The sequence below is a fragment of the Macrotis lagotis genome, chromosome 1, assembly GCF_037893015.1.
Source record: "Macrotis lagotis isolate mMagLag1 chromosome 1, bilby.v1.9.chrom.fasta, whole genome shotgun sequence".
NCBI classification, from domain to species: domain Eukaryota; kingdom Metazoa; phylum Chordata; class Mammalia; order Peramelemorphia; family Peramelidae; genus Macrotis; species Macrotis lagotis.
Window position 1 is genome coordinate 75,955,694 of NC_133658.1, and position 6,701 is coordinate 75,962,394.

A 6,701-nucleotide genomic window follows, 5' to 3' on the forward strand; every position below is an offset into this window, starting at 1 on the left:
AAACTGCTTCTGCTGCCTAGAGCCATGGCTCCCAGGTGCCTGGGGATGTTCCTGGGAGGCTGAAGTTTCTTCATTCTGGCAAGGGCACCCCTCTAACCCCTATGGAACAGAGTTTTCCCAGTATTTATCAGGTTATCTTGGATTGGAGAATTGCTTCACTATATCTTTCTGTGGGTTATGTCTCTCAAAATTTAATTAGAGTTATAATTTTAAGATTTTTGAAATATTTTTCAGAGAGAACCTAGGAGAGGCTCTTCTTCTGTCACCATCTTGGCTCCACCCCCTTGCCACTCCTCACTTATTTTAAATTGGAGGAAACAACACCATGTAAATTGAATCAGAAAATGGAAGAGACACAGAATGTGACAGAGACTGTCCATAATGCAATGCATTATGAAAAGCAATGAGATATGACTTAATTAGTGCCCTTCTCAATTAGAGTTCTGAAAGGAACCATCCAAACAGAAGGAGATACTAAAAGAGCCAAGTTACTTATAGTAAATGAACTATAATGTTTAAACTGAAGCTTCAGGACAGAGAACAGGGAAAAGCTAGGAGATGAAGATTTTTGCCTTGAGACTGTCATAGATTTTCCCATGAAAATTCTGAACTTTTTGAAGGGTTTTTGAGATTTTTCACCCAATTAATTATATTTAATTTCACTTAAAAAACCTGGTGTTCCATTTTTAACCTATATCAAGTAACTTGCTTTCTCAATGGGGGGAGGGGCAGGGTAGGAAGAAGGGAGAAAATTTGGAATACAAAGTTTTAAAAATCAATGTTAAAAAAAGGAAAAAATCAACATTAAGACTTTTTTATATGTAACTGGGGGGAAAAGTTTTAATCAATGAAATAACCCTTGGAAAAAATTTTAAAGTAAAAAAAGAGCTAAAAATTATTTATATATGTAACTGGTAAAAATAAAATACTCTATTTTTAAGTGAATGCTATATAATAATAACAACAATAACAACAACAACAAATACTGCTGTTAGTATTTCTTAGCTCTTCATAGTTTGCTATGGACTTGGCATTCATTCATTTATCTCATCTGATTTTTGCTAAATTTTTTAACAATAGTATTTATGTTTACTAATCATGTTTAGAGACTAATAATGCCAATTCATTTTGCTGTATTTACAGTTTTCCAGTATAATGAGGTTCACTCTATGTATCAGACAGCTTGCTCAGCTGATGCAACTTTTTTACATGGAAGATGGTAGGGGAAACTATGAGAAATGGCTTAGGCATGATTTCAAGAAGCAACTTATCAGCACAGCAAAGTAGATCTGTTTCCTTGGAGCAGGAGCCTTGCTGCTGGCACCTTTGGTGCCACAGTAGGTAGCAACAATAAGCCTTCAAGCCTGGTTCAGTCCACCAGCAAGAAAGGTACTGATGTTTGCAAGCCTGCAGTCTACAGTACAGCAACGTGCCACCACAGCAGGGACTAACCATTAGATCTCATCCCTTTTCCTCTCCCTGGAGCCTGACAACAGCAAGTCCATGCTTTTGTGTCCCCCAGTAGCAAGAACTCTCCCTAGCTTTCTTCCACCAGAGAGGACCTGTTGCTCCAGCAATTTAGCAAATCACTCCCCCCAGGACCAGTAACCAGAGAGAGCAGCAAAGTAGCAAAACCCCATCACTGGGATAAGCCAGCAACAAAGTTCCAAACCCAGGGGAAGTCAATAGGGAGGCTCCATTTCCAGGTAGAAGTCAAAAGGGAACTTCCTCTCCAGTTCAAATCTGCAAATAGACCCTGAATCCCAGTGAAACTCAGCAGCAAGATCCTGAGCTTTGCACAAGCATGCAACAGTAGAGCATAATAGCTTAAACTTCCCATAACATACCAACTCACAAAAGAGAAAAAATAAGTAATGAACAAAACAAAACATTACAAATCAAAATAAAACAACCAACGAAACAAAAGAGTACTTGACTAAAAAAAGTAACTTATGATAAAGAGAATTAAAGCATAAACTTGGCATAGGTAAAATTATTATAAGTGAAATCTCAATGAAAAAAATGCAATTTAATCTAAGGCCCCAAAAGAACTCCTGGAAGAACATTAAACATTTTTTAAAAGATTTTTTAAAAGAGTTTAATATATTTAAAAAATGAATTAAAGTAAAAAAAAATTGTGGAAAAAATTAACACTAATGCAAGAGAATCATGGAGAAAAGGGTCAACAGCACATGAAAAGATATAAATATAAAACTCCCTCTAGGAAATAACTTTTTGTGGTGTTTTTTCAAGGCAACCTTGTCCAAGGTCACACAGCTAGGTATTTATTAAATGTCTGAGGCTGGATTTAAATTCAGGTCCTCCTGACTCCAGGGTCAGTGCTCTATCCATTGAGCCACCTATCTATTCCAATAAAATAACTTCTAAGAAAGGAAATAGTCCAAACAGAAGAGTAGGTACAAAAAGTGCTGAAGAAAATAATTCCTTAAAAATTAGAACTGAGCAGGTGGGAAGTAATGACTTCATGAGACATCAATTTCCAATAAAATAAAAGAAAAAGAAAAAATAAAGACAAGAATTTGCTAGATTTCTCATTGGAAAACAAATAACATGGAAAATAGTTCCAGGAGACATAATAGTTCACAATATTCAACAAGAAATTATCAAGGAAATCTGTCCTGATATCTAAGAATAAGAGGGCAAATCACATGGAGACTGAAAGAATTCAAGAATTTACCCACCTGAGTGAGATCCATATATGAAAACTCCTTGTTATTACAAAGCCAAATTTCAAAGTTCCCAGATCAAGTAGATAGTAACAGTCAAAAAAATTAAAATAGTGTGGAAGTACATTTAGATTTTCACAGGTTTTGACAACTGCCATATTAGGATACCAGTGATTTCAGGAGCAAAGATGCCAGAGAGAACCAAGAAAGTTGCCTGAGCTCTTCTAAATTCCTTCAGGAAAAAAAAAAAAACATTAACTGCCATCTCTAAAAGATTATGGAATATCAGAACACTCACAAAAGAATAGAGTGAAGCTATTTTCCAGCTTAAGATATCTTGGAAGAACTTCAGAAAATGTCTTCTCACTTGCAAAATCCAGCATAGGCAGTGTCCATGGAAGTCAGTGGGAGTCTCTTAGCCACAGCACAGATCAACAATTGAATCACTAGGCCAGTAACAGAGCAGGTCAACTGTGAGGGCTTTAGATCCAGCACAGAAGGCAAGCTGGGAGCTGCAGAACCCCAGTACAACTTCCATGTCTAATCTGGGCAACACCAGCAGAATAGGCAAGCCACTAACAACTGAGGTCATAGAGAAAACAGTCAGGGACCAGTTCCCTGGCTCCTGGCACAAGAATCCCCAGGAGCGGAGTCCCAGGAGCAGAGTTCAACTCTCTTAAAAAAATGAAAATTAACCAAAAAGAGATCTAATCACTAAAAAGTACAATGGAGACAGGAAATAAAAAAATGCAAACTCAAAGAAGAAAATTGTAAAAGATCTACTTGTGAAACCTTAAGGGGGTAGAGGAATGGATTTCAAACCCAATAAGTGTTCTTCAAAGAGCATATATAAAGGATTTTAAAAAATCAAGTAAGATGCTTCTAGGGCAGAGCTTTGTTGGTGGCACAAACTTAGGACAATCCTGGAGTTTTTTCCAAAACAACTTTAAAAGAACACAGACACAAAAACTACAGATGCCACAAAAAAAGTCAAATAAGTTCTCAAGTCAAGATATCAAAGGGGAATTTCAGTAAAGGTCTGACTTATTTTAGTAAAGTTCAAGGCTCAGCGAGGAAGTAGAACAGCAGGTCAGCAGTAAGGGTCCCATCCCCAGATCAGAAGACAAAGTTCAATCCCTGGTAATACTGGTGAAACAGACAAGACTGGGTTGAGTTACCCTAATAGAAGGAAGAAACTACTCCATAGGCAACACCATAGGCATGAGGAAAGCCAGGGCTACCTTAAAGGAAGGAACAAATTGCTGCACAGGAAGCAGCATAGGCAAGTGTAAAGCCAGCAATCATATCCAAGCAACACAAAAAACCTTGGGAATATACTCCCTATGCCCAGGAGCAGGTCTCAACTATCAAAATGACAAAAAACAAAAAGTACTCTAACCATAAATAGCTATTTCATGACAATAAAAATGCCATCTCAAAGAGGAAAGTTGTGACAAAATGTCTCTATGTGAAACTTCAAAGGAGTTTAAGAATTGGCCCCAAATTAAGAAAGACCTCTTGGAAAGTTAAAAAAAGATTTTAAAAATATAGGAGGTCTTAAAAAGAAAGAACAATGGAGAAAAGAAACGAGACCAATGCAGGAGACTTATGAAATAGTTACTGAAGAAATCAACTCCTTTAAAGTAAAATTGACCAAATGGAAAAGGAAACTGCTTCATTAAAAGTAAAAAATGACCAATTGTAAAAGGAATGAATCTCATCAGAAAGTAAAATTCAAAAAAGTAAAAGTAAAATTTCAAAAGAAAATTCAAAAACTAAGTCAACTTAAAAATCCTAAAAATTAGAATTGAACACAAAGAAGTTATTGACTCTATGATACACCATGATTCCATCAAACAAAACTAAAGGACATAAAAAATAGAAGTAATTGTAAAGCATCTCTTAGGAAAAATTAGCAATTTGGAAACTAGATTCAGAAAAAAATAATTTATGAATTCTAGGATTAAAAAAACCTATAAAATATCTCTCACAAAATTATGATGGAAAAGCTGCTCTAATATCCTAGAAGAAGACAAAGCAGTCCTTGAAAGAATCCAAAGATCACCTCCAGAAAGAGATGCCAGAATAAAAATACCAAGGAAAATTGTAGTCAAATTTTGGATTTCTCAGCTAAAGGAGGAAATACCACAAGCAGCTAAAAGGAAGCAACTGACATAACAAGGGCCCACGGTCAGGATTACATAGGATCTTTCAGATTCAACATTAAAGGATCAGGGGAACTGGAATATGGTATTCTGAAGGATAATGAAGCTTGAATTATAACCAAGAAGTAATCTTTCAAATTTCAGCATATTCATTGGGAGAAAAAGAAGTACTTTTTTTTTGAGGGTGAGGGATTTTTATTGGCAATGTTTATAGACCAAGCAGAAGTTTGTTGGGCAGAGTGGTGTGGATGGCAAGTAGGGGAAAGTTGGAGTTAAGTTGTAAAGTATATAGTCTTGGGTTCAGAAGGCTCCTTCCAAGTTATAAAGCATTGCTTCTTTCTATTCCCCCCCTTCCCAAGGTCTATCCTCCCAGTCCTCCCTCTTCTGAGGGACAGGGAGATAGAAACACAGTGTGAGCATAAATAAGCAAGAACAATGTGTATGGTGGGTCTAGGAAGAGAGAAGCAAGTCCAGATGACCTCTGCATATATACACAGATGGCCAGTGCTTGAATGTATTTCCCTGGGCCAAGGCCAGTTCTAGGAATTACTCTCTCAGTTGTTTGAATTGCATTGTAGAATCTGATGAGCAGCAAAAAGTTTCTGACAGCTTGAGATGTCCCCAGACTTCCCACTCAAGGGGCAGTTCTCTGTTCTCCCAACCAGTAGACTGTTCTGAAAACTTCTTGAAATGGCAAACACACAGAATGATATTTATCAGCACCACTAATTACTTCCACCTCTTTCTCCACCCCAGTGTCTTGGTATAAGCAGCTTCCCAGTTCTCCATGCACACAGCTGTCAGTTACAGCATTCTTTCTGCCAGTGGCACAAAATTCAGAATATTCCCAAATGTCTTCCTTTGAAAGGTCCCATTCAATGCAACTACAATCACAGTCTTCCCAGCATTCACCATGGTCTCACTGAATTCTACAATGTTTGGTAAAAACTGTCCCTTATCAATGCCAATGACAGTTACAGTCAGAGCATCCTGAGCCACATCCTGAAGTAAGCAGGCAGGAAGTGCTTCCATAGTGTTGTGCGGAGAAACTTTTTTTCTTATCGAGTAAGTTTGGCATACTCGATCACGAGGCATTTGTACTGGGCAGTCTGGAATCTCTGGACTCTCCCCATGAATTCTATACTTTTCCTGGAAAACAATGACACCGTATCTTGCTGGTGGAACTGGGAAGCACTGTGGGTAGGTTAATACAATTCATCCTGAGTTTGGGGTGAGAAGAGGAGTCTCCTGACCAGCTTGCCTGTTTCTCCTGCCAAAAAAGAAGTACTTTCAATTAAAAAGAGTAATTCTAAACTCATCTAATAATAATCAGATAAAAATCAGAACTGAACAGAAAGTTGAATTTTCAAATACAAGACTCATGAGATGCATGAAAAGGGAAATGGAAAGAAGGTAAAAAATAACTATATTAAACCTCATATACCCCTACATGGGAAGACAATATTTATAACTCTTGAGAACTGCATTTCATTTAAGATATTTAAAAGAAAAGCATAATTAGAGGGAGGGTAGGGATAAAGAATGGGAATGAAACTGATGATGTTTTAGTTGATACTTGGGTATAAATGGATCTTGAAGTGATTTTACTTTATAAGATACTTCAGCAAATGAGGGTTGTTTTTATTTTAGGACAATGGGAGAGAGTATTCTTAGTGGACTTGGGTATAAATAGATCATTAAGTAATTTTGCGTCAAATGATAGGTTAGCTACAGTTGGAGGAAATATACTTCAAGAGTTTGGGTGTAAATGGATCATGAAGTGATTTTGGTTCACATGATACTTTAACTCATTAGGATTATGTTTCAATACAGGGTTGTATAGGGTTGT

The 6,701-nt window shown here is 37.0% G+C and overlaps 1 pseudogene; it reads right to left on the reverse strand.

Moving 5' to 3' along the window:
- Nucleotides 1–5,406: 5,406 nt before the first annotated feature.
- On the reverse strand, nucleotides 5,407–6,071 carry LOC141513569 (thymidine kinase, cytosolic pseudogene; annotated as a pseudogene).
- Nucleotides 6,072–6,701: the final 630 nt, after the last annotated feature.